Consider the following 13,887-nt stretch of genomic DNA (forward strand, 5'->3'; position numbering starts at 1 on the left):
TGACACAGACTGAAAATATGAAAGAACTCATGTTATAAAGCATACTGTGGAATTCATTTTCTCATCACCTTTATCTAAATAGCCTCATAAAACACCCTCTATCTAAAATAGCCTGAATAGTATGTTCAAGAGTATAGTAAAGCCTGGATATAGACAAATCCATCTATTAAATTTTTCTGGTGTTGCAAGGGGAGTTCTGGCATGAGGGAGAGAAAAGGATTTTAAAAAACCCAAATCCACAAATTACCATCATCCTTACATGGTTCATGATTTTGTGTTTGGCTATTCACTGAATGCATGTCCATGAAAGGTTTGCAGTAGATCAAGAAGATTATGAGACAAATTTTCTACAACTTTTTATTCTCCTTACCTACAAAGAAGACAGAAACCTAAGATCAGTGTTTTCCAACTTTTACAAACTGTTTGAAAATTCAACAGGGAACTATGATGCAAAGATTAATTGGTCTTTGTGAACATCTGAGCTGTGCCACAGGCCTGTCTCTTAAACCAGTGCTGTTCTGAATTAAAAGTATTTTGGTGTCTTTCCAGACAACTGCTCCCAGAATATCACATACTCCCTTCCTGCATAACAGCTAAGTCAGTTCTTCTGCTAAAAGATTGGGATGGACCCCAACACAGCATGACATGATGTTTTTAGACATGTCAAGAGCTGCCTTCTAGGCAAAGATTGATCCACAATTCCACTAATTGTTTAACAGCCCTTGTCAAAAAATTGGATTGCTAACTTATAATAGCCAAATACAACCATTTGACCCGCTCCTTTTGTTCTTTCTGTGCCAGGATGGATGCTCTGTTACATACACGATGCTGTACTCTAGAGACAAAAGTTGTCATGCATGTTCATCCTTTTTTTCTCACATTATCTGCCCACTTCTCTTCTATATGTCTTCTAAAAATCCACAGGATCCCACAAATGAGAGTTGTGGATTCTTGCCCTTAATAGCCATGGAGCTGTCATACTTTAGAGAGAGGCTGTTTGAGCTTGTATCAACCAATGACGACTTTGTCATACTCTCAGTGTAATGGTGACCAGGAGAAAGACCTGACCTCTGTCAGTCACAGTGACATGGTTTTAGTGGTGAACTCATAGATGCCTTGTGCATATGATCATAAGAGAAGTGCCAAAAACTGTGGCTTCCACATTGAAGAATCCATCAAATCTTTGCATTAGTTTCATGAACTTTCTTTTCACTCACGTTGTGTCAAAAAGTATGAGCTATGAATGAAGCACCAAAATACGTGAGAATGCTGAAGGGCTGAGTTGTGATACTGACACAGGCTACCAGGGTCTGCTCTGGCCGCCAGCAGAACAAGGTGGGATCCTGGTCATCAGTAGCATTATCTTGGCTGAAGTGCAGTGTGAATGCTACAGATCCTACAGTTGAAGCACAGGACTGTGCATGACAATATGTGGGTCAGGCAGCCTACGATTGCTGTCATGAAGACTACTCTCAAAAGCAGCCTGTAGCTATTACACCTCTATGATAGCCTCTACGCAGAGCCAGAGAAGGATCATTGGCACAATATAAATCTAAAATGATTAATTTGTTCCTCCCTTTTTGTACCGAAGGCAAGTTGCATCACAGTGTCAAACAATTCTGGCAAGTGCTGCATAAAAGCTGATGAAGAGTTGCTTTTATGCTTACCTTAACTTTTCTCCTTGTGGTATCCATTTTTAGCAGGTCCCACCGGGATATCAGAAATGGAACTTAAGCCTGGAGGTAGTAGAAACATTGGCAGAAGATAACGAGAAAGGCTGCACCTTTACTGCTGCTTTCTGTGTGCAGTGTACAACAGCTGCTCTTGTAACAGCTGTAAGGAAATAATTAGCATAACGAAAAGGATGTTACAGCATTGCATAAAAAAAATTCAGCAAATGAGACCTTGGTCTTCAAATATCAAGAGAACTAAATATATTTATTTGTATTCTTTCTAGCCGGCTAAAAATGTGAGATAAATGTCATTTCAGGTAAGCCCCTGTGTCCTCCAGTATTTTTTTTTTACTTGCTAGTCAACACCTCCCTTATTCTTTGGCCAGCAGAGACTAGGACTAACAGAAGGAACAGAGCAAAATAAAGGACATAAAGGAGATGCAATATACTGTTTTATTTAGCTGATAATGTTCTGTGGTTTCTAATAAGTTTGAGGGAGAAGTAAGAGAGGCAGCAAAAAGAATTTATTAATTTAAAGATTTATTAAATTCAATAGGTAAAAATAGTACTTATCCTTCAATTTATTAGACCTTGTTCTTTTATTTTGTCTTTCCCATTAGCACACATCACCAGCATAGGATTCTCCTGTTTAATTGCTTCTAAAAGCTATGAAAAACTAGAGACATTTTCCTTTTCCCTATTTCCTCACCATAGCTCTGAATCCCTCAAAGTATCTAAAACCCATACTCCCACCAAAGGAATGGTAAAAACACATTTTCATTTGAAAAGCACCATGTTTTAATTCCTCTTTGTGTCTACAGAATAACAGAATCCTTTAGGATGGAAGAGGTCATTGAGTCTAACCCTAAATTGACACTGCCAATTCCACCACTAAACCATGTCCTTAAGTTCAGCATCTACAGTACCATGTCCTTTTAAATCCTCCAGACATGGTGACTCAAGCACTTTTCTGGGCAGCCTGTTCCAGTGTTTGACAACCCTTTGAGTGAAGAAATCTTTTCTAGTATCCAAAAATAAAGCTTCCCTGGTGCAACTTGAGGCGATTTCTTCTTGTCATGTGGCTTGTTACTTAGGAGAAGAGACTGACACGCACTGCATTTCAGCCTTCTTTCAGGTAGTTGTACAGAGTAGTTTGTCAAAGCAATTAGTCAAAGAAACTACTTGGAAGATTAACATTTATTTACTCACTAAACCACATTTATAATTTAAATTATTAACGATAGCTGTAATTCTATTAGAAAGTGAAAAGACATCCTCAAATATGACAACAAATAGAGGTAGTAAAGAGGATCTTTTCTAATAGCCACTGCCTTTCCCTATCTTCTGATTTTAAATAACTCCAAGTTCAATTAATATTAGCAAAAGACACCTTTAAAGCCCTGAGCTTAAAATTTCCATATACAAAACTGCCCACTCTCATTAGAATGACTGGAAAAATGTTAAAGAGCATTAAGTAGCAAAGGAAGTCAGATAATTTGGGACGTTTATTTCAATGCAATAAGCTGTCCTATGTTGTTAAAGGCTTTTGGAGATGGACTTATATAATGCCAAGTGAAGAACTTTTTTTTCCTTAAAGGTAGAATTATTTTGCCATCCAGACTAGAGTCCAGGATGATTGAACAGAATAAGAAGGAGATGGCAAAAACATGGGTGTCACAAGTTGGCCTCACAGCAATGATGAGGAAGAAGGTCACTTGAGATCTGTCTTAGAGGATGGTTGCAGGATGTAGCACTCTTCATTAGTGTGGCATGGGCTCCACAGAACATCAAGCTGAGCATGTGGGGTTGTCCGGGAAGGCTGTAGTCATGCTGAACTTTCTCTATCTGCTGCCCAACACCTCGTCATCAGCACTCCCAGGTGAGTGGGCTGTTGTAGTTGGACTAACACCACCAGAATAATTCTTAAACCTGCTTTCTGACTCCACCTCCTCCTCATGCACTCTTTAATTCCTTCGTATGGAATAATAACCATGCCCAGAACAACTAATTCAACTTACTGTCTACTGTCTGTGCAATCTCTATATGGTTTCTTTCCTGTGGGCAAATCGGGTCCTACAAACAGCCACAGTCACTGAAAGGAGTGACCCTAATGGTCCCAGGAACCTTTGGCTGGGGCGAATCATAACAATTAATTTACTGTCAAATCTTCTCTTCTCCCTGCCTTAACCAAATATTAGAGAATTATCAAATGTTTTTTCTTCAGGCTAATGCCAAAGCAAGAGCAATAGGTTGATAGTCTTGCCTATACATTTTTTTTCTCAATGTCAATAATTCAATTAAAAAAATAGAGTTCTATTTTTTTTCTCTGAAATTAGCATGACCATAAAAAGGGGCTATATATATATTATCATTATGAAGTTCTTGACTATGAGATATATTTTATTTGGAAAAAAAAAAAAACAAACCTTAAATGCATCAAAGCTAAAAAGCAAAACACTTCTGAAAAAGATCACAAATCAAAACACCACATGAAATAGGCAGATAGCTAGGCACAAGACAAAACTAACAAACAAACAAACAAACAAAAGGGAAAACTGGCATGCAGACAGACAGATATTCTATGGAAAAGAAGTGCTAGTTAATATGTTTTAGAAAATCTGATTCTATTTCCATCCTCAAAATATCCCTGCTCCAGAGAATATGTAGGAGAGAGCAGTCAAGGAAAGATCTGGGGTTTCATAGTATTTGTTCTTATGAGGGAAAGAAAAAAAAAGGAAAAGGTTAAATTTATTCTCTTTGGAAAAAAGGAAGACTTTGAGGTGACCTACTTAGCTTCAGTGATCTTTGTTACTTGGCAACATATGAAATAAGATGGCAAACAGAATAAATGGGCTTAAGAGCCACGAAATATATTTTTTATAGACAAAGGGGTTAAATGATATAGTTACAAAGCAGAGAGGTGAGGTTAAAATAAATCTAAAGGATGCAATCTTACTGAGGCATGTGGCCTTTTCCTGACCAACAATCTTTTATGTCCTTATGATAGGTTTATTAATCGAAATAAAATATAAAGTTTTACATGAGCTGGGTCCAGTGCAGTAAGTGAAATGGTAGGTATAAGAAAGAAAAATATGAATTTTATGAAGCATTTTTCTCATTAATGCTTACGTTTTGTTTTTGGAAGTAACCACATACTGTTCACTGATAAGGGGTAGTGAGGGAGGCATCTTTAAATCTATTGGGGCTGACAAAGGTATGACTGTTTGAAACACTACCTTTTTCTCATCCCAGTTCCCTCATGTCCCCAAATGTCACTATTCTAATCAAAGTACTGCTCTTCAGTAACTGCTAATGTCATCTAGACACAGAAGCATGATTCTTTAAAATATCTCAAAAATGGAAACAGAAAATTAAAGGGATTAAACAGCTACGAAGACTTTTAAGGTGGAAGACCAGAAGTGTCTACTCCAATTCTGTTTGACATCAATCTTCTACATTTTGGTGTGTTTTCCTGTGTTCTATTACTTCCCATCTTTGATTATTCTGCAAAGCATCACTTCAGGCTGCCAGCCCAAGATCAACCTTAGTACGTTGTATGAAAACAGTTATTTTAAAACATTTTCAGTGGGAGGGTTGAGGTTGGAAGAAAGGAAAATAATTCTAGAGGCAGGATCTGCTAGTGATTTTGGACAATACCATATAAATGGATTCCTGCATACAGGAATTGGGAGGATGCTGCCCTTGGCAAGGTTAGGAGGGCTTTTGGATTTTTTCTTGGGGAATTTACAGCAGAAGGCGACATCAGAGAGCAGATGGTGCAACCCAGAGAGTCATGGTTGTTGCCTGCAATTTAGGCACCTCTGACAAGTGTTTGGCTGCTGGCCAACCCACCTCATTTCCTCATACCTGCTCCGAAAATGATTATCCTGTGCCCCCCTAGCACAGCTCCCAGGGAAGGCTGGAAGGGTGAGAGCAAGGTCCATATAGATGAGATAGGTTCCTCATAAGTCTGCAAGGTCCAGACTCAGAGAGGAGAACAGGAAAGCTTGTGACTAGGTAAAGTTGTTCTCTGTATGTACCTAAAGATAGATATATATATGTATGCCTGTATATGCATACATAGATATATGCAATTCTGCAATTTTTTGAATTTATTAGAACTAGTAAAAAATATTTCTTTTTACCTGCAAATTTACTTGCAAATTATTTCTTTTTACCCAGGCATAATCTTAAGTAACTGTAACCAGATTTCAGCAAAAGATATTCTTGTATTTTAAGTTCCTAATAGAAGGAGAGAGAATTGAAACTACAGTTCATTGAAAGCACTCAGGTTTTTAGATTAAATTTGATCAAATTAAGCAAATTAAAAGCCATCACAACATTTAAATTTAGCAGAAAATTACATTAAAAGTTGCAGTCATACGATTTGTTAAGTTCTAACTCATTTACAAGTATCTGTTGAGGTGAACAGTTAACTTGGAAAAATAGTATTAGAGTATAAAATGAAACAGCATGGAGAGATGCTACACTGCATCACTTCTATAAAAAAATGCCACAAGAAAAATTAAATAATCAAATTTTATCAGTCACCTCTCTTTTTACCTGTAAATCATACCAGATTGGTCTGTGATTTTTTTGACTGTCTAAAGTAGATTGTCATAGAAGGAAATGTAGTGAGGAGTATGCAATACTCTGTTGTCCTGTCTCAAGAGAAGAGAGAATCAGGAAATTCCATTCCAAAAGATGAGAGAAATAATGAAGCAAAATGCTTTTTCAAATGAACAAAAACCCAAGAAAACAAACAAGCTCAACACAACTTGGAGATGAATGCTAATCTCAATTGTTTAAGCTCTGATTATCCAGTAGTCCACTTGTTGAAAATTGAACATATTGGTAGGCTCCAATTTCAAAACTCAAATAGAAAGACATTTTGCTTACAATGAACTTTAATTGCCTGAATTTTTCAAAGGACCCTTGAGTCAGCTAGATAATAGGGGTTTAGCGCTGTTCAGCAAATATAAGCAGAAAATACATGTCCATAGAGCAGCATTATGCAGTTGTTGCTGGCTCGGACAACAATGCTTCCTAAACATATAAGTTTTTATTTAATGAGGGACTTGAATTCAATCTCTTTATGGAAATAAGAGAAGTTAGATACTCAGATGAAGAAAACCATCATAGTTTCATGGATTTTAGTGAGTGCAGTGTACATTAGTTAAGAATCTCTATTCCTTATAGAAATAAACTGTGCTTCAAGGAAATCTCCTTTCTCCATCAAATTCCATCTTAATGGTTGATTACATTTTGCAATATGGTAACTATGTACACTTACAATCCACTGCTTCAGGTGTAAATTGTAGGTTGAATGTTTGTGGTAAGATTTTTTTTTTTCCTTCTAATTCACTTTTAAGACATCATTTGGGATAAATATATTAACTTTTATCTATTGAAGGAGAGATTGTGTTTGAAACTCATGCATGATGAGATTTATAATAATTATGTAAAAAGGGCAAAATGCTGAGGCAGATCTTAGGCCTCCTGATGGGTGATTTTGTAGATTATTAGCAGAAAACTATTGATACAGCTATTAATTGATACAGCTATGCTGAAAATCTGTCAGATTTGACTCATGCTGTGTACCTACTAACATATCCAAATTTAAATATCAAGAGAGAATTTTATGATTGCATGATGTATCTTCATCTTAAAACACTAGAAATGTGTCTTCTAGCTTACAGAACTTGCAGTTAGGAGTGAGCATGATTTATGTCCCTCATTTCATTAATTTATTAACTAAGAGGAATGACATTTTGTTGTGCATTGTGAGTTTGTCTGTATCCATTTATGTATAGATACATAAATGTTGTCACAACACCAGTTACAACAGCAATAAAAACCAAAACCACAAGAAAGGCACCACCCAACCCCACCCTCCCTGAAAAAACTCTACCCTCACAAAAAAGGCCTCCTTGAAACTTGCTAGGAATACTTACCTGTAGCTAATCTTATCTATGAAAAAGGGCAGTGAAATAATTAGTGCAAACTCCTGACCTAAACAAAACACCATTTCCTTCCAATCCTCCGTTTTCTCCCAACACCCACCACTGCTTCTTCACATTACTTCACTGATAATGATTCCTCTTCACTGCCAAACTGCGCAGCCCTTCAGAATCATATCAACCTTCGGCCCAGAGCTCAAGCTCAAGCCAAGAAACATGGCAGAATTTACTGGCTTCTCTTCTCCCAAAACTTTCCATGGGTGTTTTGTGGTTTTTTAGCAATTCCAGTGGTGAACATACAATAGCAAAATAAAGTTTATAAATAAATTACTTTATGTCAGAGAAAAACTTAATTCTAGTAGGAAACTTACATTCCTAATCAACATTATTTCTCTGTAAAGGGTAGTAGGGAGAGAAAAGACAAGGAAAAAGTTGGCTTTATATTGTGGTGTTGTCAATCAAGACTTAACGGGTGCATGGGCTTCTCTTTCTGGATAAAGAGATATGTATTGGTGATAGCTACAGGGAACTGTGGGTCGTATTCATTATAGAGATGTAAAATTGAAGATTTACCAAATGTATGCAGACTATTTTTATCACAAATGGTGGAAACAACAAGTATTTGAGGAAAAAACCTTTTTAAAAAAAGTGTGGAAACAAACCTAACACCCTCACGGATTTATATGTACAAAAGACATAAGCGATTCACTTAATTCAAGTTTTTCACTTCTATTTTATTTCTAACATGAAAAGAAAAAGTTATTCAATAGAATGTGTCTTGAGAAAATCCTAAACCCTGCTGGACAGAAAAACTTAAGTCTCAAGAACAATCATAGCTTTGAATATTAAAACCTTCTACAAACTCAAGCAGGAAAACAGAATCCAGTGATTTTTAATAGGAAATGACAAGTGAATTGTCATCTGAAAGGATTAAGTTAAATCTTTAATCTCCCCATTTCTCTATATGGAAAACACCACCCAAACAATTTCTCTCAAAAAATGATGAAACATCATTGCAATGCTTTTCACAGAGGCTTTTTTTTTTTTTTTTTTTCAAAAGGTTGCTTTTATGCTTCCATCATCTTTATTCCACATGCATTACTTCTTTAAATCTGTTTAAATCTGTTACAACATGGTGGGGCAATGGATCAGGTTTTCATCTGAAAAAGTCTTACAGTTTTACTACTTTCTCAGTTCTTGTTATGCTGTCACAGTACCAAGAGTAAATAAAACAAAAATTACCAAAGCTCTGCACCTTCATCTTTCAGAAGGAATTTAGAGCTGTATCCACTACTAATATGATTCCAATTCTCCTGCAGACAGTGTCTGGCAGGTGCGTGCCAGTGGAGTAAAAGCGTTTGGCCAAGAAGATACACTTCAAAATTAGATGATTTTTAGAGACATTTTTCTGTACGCTGTTTAGGTCTCTAATGTTAAAAGAGAAATAAAAGTCTGATGCAAGTAAACAGAAGACAGATTTTCCTCCTGACAGAAATTGCTTCTGTGACCACTCATTGCTCCTCATCTATTCTTGAGCTCAAAAAGTAGTAGAAGCCAGGACCAGAAAACAGGAAGTCAGAAAAAAAAAACCAAAAACAACTTTGTAGAATAATTCCCAGCACACAAAGTACCTCACAGCAATTACTTCACATTTACTTCTTGTGCTAGAAAAGTTTCATGGAGGAAAATTTTACCATCAGCCAAGATTTACATAGAAAACATGGTGGGATGAAAATTTGTGAAATTAGTATCTTAAATATTTGTTCCTACATGTCCTAAAAAATTCCAGTAGTTCTTTTCTATTTTTAAAAATGTTCACTGATGAAAATGTCCAAATGCTGATGTATTTCCAAGGCTCTTCTCAATTTTTGGTGATGAGGGAGGAGAGATATTTCCTCCATCTTTGTATCATTCCTTGAATATTGATGATTACTGTGTTGACCTCTTATTTTCTCAAGTACTCACTACTTTATTTTTTCCAGGTTTGTGACATGTCTAATTCTTCCATGCAGTTCTTCCACATCTGCATTGTCCTGATCCAGACAATAGGCATAAAATAATTATTAATTTGCACATATCAATTAATGCAAAGAGATTGCAAACAAATTTAAGAACTCTGCTTTGTCATGATTTGCTCAAATGCTTATTACAAATTATCAGTTCTTTCAGCTGCTTAAGATTCAGTAGTTTATGTGAGTTATTATAGCTAGATCATTAGACCAGAGCACCCGTTTTTTCTCTGTCTACCAGCAATTTTTCAGTAAATACATTATTTCTGACCTGCGCTTTCACATGTGTATATATCCAGGTATTTTCTACTGTATATTTTAAATTGGATTAAGATCTGTAGCTGAAAATTGATCATTTTCCTAACAAAAAGATGAGATTATTTTATGTGCATGGTTGTTTTTAGAAGGTAGCTATGTGATTACTTGCTTTGCTGCCACTGTGATTGTATTATCCTTGGTAGCTTTCCTGGACTTCACAGGTGAGTTTCCAGAGCAAAGTGTTGCAGGAATTTATATCTACAAAATTTGTGGGGCACTGTTTGAGTGTGAGGGTGTCCTTTTCTTAGCCCGCAGAGCAATCTGGCTTCAGGCAGAGTGTTCACTGAAATATGCTAAATGAATAACCAAGTATTATGAAATGATAGCCCATGGAAAATGTATTTATGATGTTTGGACAACCAAACCTGCTCAGAGTAGTGCTGACTTAGATTAACATGCTCGTCAAATCAATCAAGCTTTCTGCAGTCATTCCTTTCCCTCCCTCCCTCCCACCATTAGTAATTTATCCAGCACAAAACCTCGACAGGTCAGTCAGAGAGAACTTGACAGCGATGAATGAAAGAAAAACAGGAGGCACATATTTAAACAAAACTATTTCATGTAGTCCAGGCATTAAATCTCATGTAATGGTAATAGGAAAGATGAAACATTGTTTCTGTTCGCATGTGGAGAGTCAGGACAAATTGCAAATCTTCAGGCGCTTACCTTACTGAGAAAATCCTGATACTGTCACAAGTGAATCCTTCATCTCCTTTACCCTCAAGGACATTTGAACAGTTCAGTTATTCTAGTATCTCTTAAATCTCTGAGAATTCTTGCCTAATTTCTAGACAACCCAAGTTCTTATTAGTACAGCTAAATCTTCAGGTAGACACCTGACTTAAAAACAGCTGAAGCCTTCAAATGTAGTGCTAGAATACTACATGTGTTAGAGTTAAGAGCAGCCATTGTTAACACTTTCAGAGAATGTACAGATCATGAGGATTTATGATGTTCCACATCCCCTATAACACCAATAAACATGACATTCTCATCCCAAGTCATATGAATTACTCCTGAACAAACTTTACTATTTGTACTTAAAATATGAATTGTCTATTTGCAGAGTTAAGAAGATTGAAGGGAGAAGACTGAAAAAACAGTCCTAAAACTCATGTGATCTACACTTGCTGTGTAAGGGAAAAATGTTAAATTAAATTGTAAGACTTTGAAAACTGTTGTCCAAGTAATATGTCAATGTTACATGAAGACTCCAGAATACTATTTATAAAAATAAGGTTATAAAAAGGAGGGGAAATTAAATGATCTACAAGTCCAGAAGAGAGCATTTTTAAGTAAACCAGCAGCTACTATTATTATTGATATTATTATTATAATTATTAATTGTTTTTGTTGTTTTACTTTAGTTTTTATTTCTCCTCTTATTTCTACTACACCACTGCAAATCTAGAGTAAAAACCAAAAAATAAAAAAAGTATTCTTATTTTACATTGGATATGTTTCTTCTGCATTAAGCATCATTACAGTTAATTGCAAGCACTAAATGGAACACAAGACTGAGTCTGTTTTGCAATTTTGACTGCTGCATTAGCATTTATATTTGATTCAATGTAAATGATTTTTCATTTTGAATATATACTCCTCACTTTTTATCCACATGCATATTGCCAATGAATTGAGATGTGAACTAAGTGCCAATGGTAAACTGCAATAGCTCAGGAGATTATAGCCAGCCTCTTGTCATCTCTGATCAGAAGTCTGGGTAGCTTGTTCACATAATGAGATTTTGTTTCATTCAAGTTCAGAAAATCCTGGCCCACCTGGTTAACTTTTCACTGGGAAAATTCAAATTTAAGACTCCACTTCAAAGAAAGCAAGCTGAGTGCTGAAATCTCACTCTACCAGGAGCACAAAATCCCTGGTGATCACCTGAGTCTTGTACTTCACCTTTCTGTGAGAGTTATTTCACTGTTAAGAAGCAATCAATCTTTGGAGCAGAGACAGAAGTAATTAGTGGCTCTTATGAACAGAATTTTGTCTTGCTCATGTCCAGCCACATCCCTTCTATGCTTCAGAGCTTTGACCTCTCTGGTGTTATATATGAGCTGTCTCCATGGACATATACACGGAGAAAATTACATCTCAGGACTCTTGAATAGTGAGGGTAGCTATAGTACCTCACAGTAGCTGTACTAAGGAGAAGCTGTCAGTCTTCCAATGTGTATTTATAATGATGACAGTGGTGGTGGGTATGACCTTTCTCATGTCAAGACAGCATAAATGACCCATGGAAGAAATATATACTTTCATAGTCATTTGCAGATGGATCTTACCCAAAATACAGAATCTGAGTTTCTCTGGTATTTTCAGTATGCAGAATCTGACTTTAGACATTTATTTTGTTCAGTGGTTTACAAACATTGCTGATTTAAATTTTCAGGATTTGGTTCTGAATAAATGTTTTTAACTGTAAAGTCATCATTTCTCCCATCAGTACATATCAATTTTTAGCTAAGCCTGCAGCTCTAAGTTAAATGCAACAATGCCTTACATGTAGAAGTTATCTTTGATTTTAAAGAATACTAGATGAGAAGGGCAAACAAGTTCCCATTTCTCTCAGGTGCTGCTAAATCTAGATATCCTTGGTAATAGCTATGTCTAATTATGTGTTACTGCCTAATCCAACAAGCTGCCCTCATAAGCGCTTCTGGCAGTAGCTGTTATTAATTTATATGTTAATTTTCCAGTGATGTTGAAAATTGTAGCCAAAAATTCTTACAATACATTTCCTTGAGCAATCTTCTAATTTTAGATACTATGACTTCATTATACTTGCAGTTTACTGTAATCCTGTGTAAGGTTTCATCCAAACCCATTAAAGTCATTGCATACCTTAATTTTAGATCTACAAGCACACACACCCTTTCATACAAGAATTTTGGCATTGGTACTAAGAGATAAATATGACAGGAAGTTTTTACAAGCGCTAGTACATTACCTGTCATGGACATTTGTCCCAAATTTGAGATTCCTAACCCCTTTTTTACTGATTTCTGATGTCTCAAAGCCATTTACAAAAAATATTTAATAAGAACTGAATAGAAAAAAAATTCTAAAAGTCCAATACTGCCAAGCTTACTATTCAATTTCAATTAAAGTTTATATTTTGAAGTTTTATCTGTAATTTAACTTAGTATTTGAACTTTGACCTCTTTTCTTATTTAAAATGTAAAGGTTTGTATGGGAGTGTACAAAGAAAACAAAAGGCAGGCAAAAAGTATCAACACATTAATTATGATAATGACGTCAAATATAATTATTGGGATTGAGTAGACAATTACAGTGTGAATTAAGACAGACTTAAGATTACTTTCTACTTTTTACAGAACACTAAGCATTGGTGCCAGGCATTTTCTGCAGGCAGTTCTTTGATATTATAGGGCTAACCACCAATAGATCTTCCTCCTTCCACACTAAATCTAGATGTGCTTTGTGCAGCATTTTCATGATTTCACTTAAAGTGTCATTTCTCTATGTCACCTGTCAGTATTTCATCATGAAGGCTTATAACTATGAGTAATTTTTAAATTCATTTAAATGTAGGGTTAAAATACAGTGTATAGAATTGAATGACTAACAATTTATTGTGAAATTCCAAAACATCTCTCTAGCCATGGTATTTTAAAGTCCATAACGTGATACCAGTGGGCACAAAAATGTCACAGAGTATCAACTACAGGCATTTATTTCTAAGCACACGAATAATAGTGCTGTAATATTTTCTCTGTGAAGTTATGAAGATTTTTTAATACTTATATGCACTATAAATATGATTTCAAGGTGACATTAGAAAACACAGTATGGGAATCTAACTTTTAAATACAAGCTCTGGCCTTTTAATCTCGAGGTCGCTTCTTCAACCAATACAGAATTAAACAGACACTTTGAGGAAATGCGATGGTGAAC

The 13,887-nt window shown here is 35.7% G+C and overlaps 1 long non-coding RNA gene across 1 annotated transcript; it reads left to right on the top strand.

The window, feature by feature from the left end:
- The first annotated feature begins 9,846 nt into the window (after positions 1–9,846).
- Positions 9,847–10,512, top strand: LOC136368193 (uncharacterized). Its single transcript, XR_010744807.1, has 2 exons — positions 9,847–10,049; positions 10,387–10,512. It is a non-coding gene; the product is annotated as an uncharacterized lncRNA (long non-coding RNA).
- Positions 10,513–13,887: the final 3,375 nt, after the last annotated feature.

The sequence above is a fragment of the Sylvia atricapilla genome, chromosome 1 (assembly GCF_009819655.1).
Source record: "Sylvia atricapilla isolate bSylAtr1 chromosome 1, bSylAtr1.pri, whole genome shotgun sequence".
Taxonomy (NCBI): Eukaryota; Metazoa; Chordata; class Aves; order Passeriformes; family Sylviidae; genus Sylvia; species Sylvia atricapilla.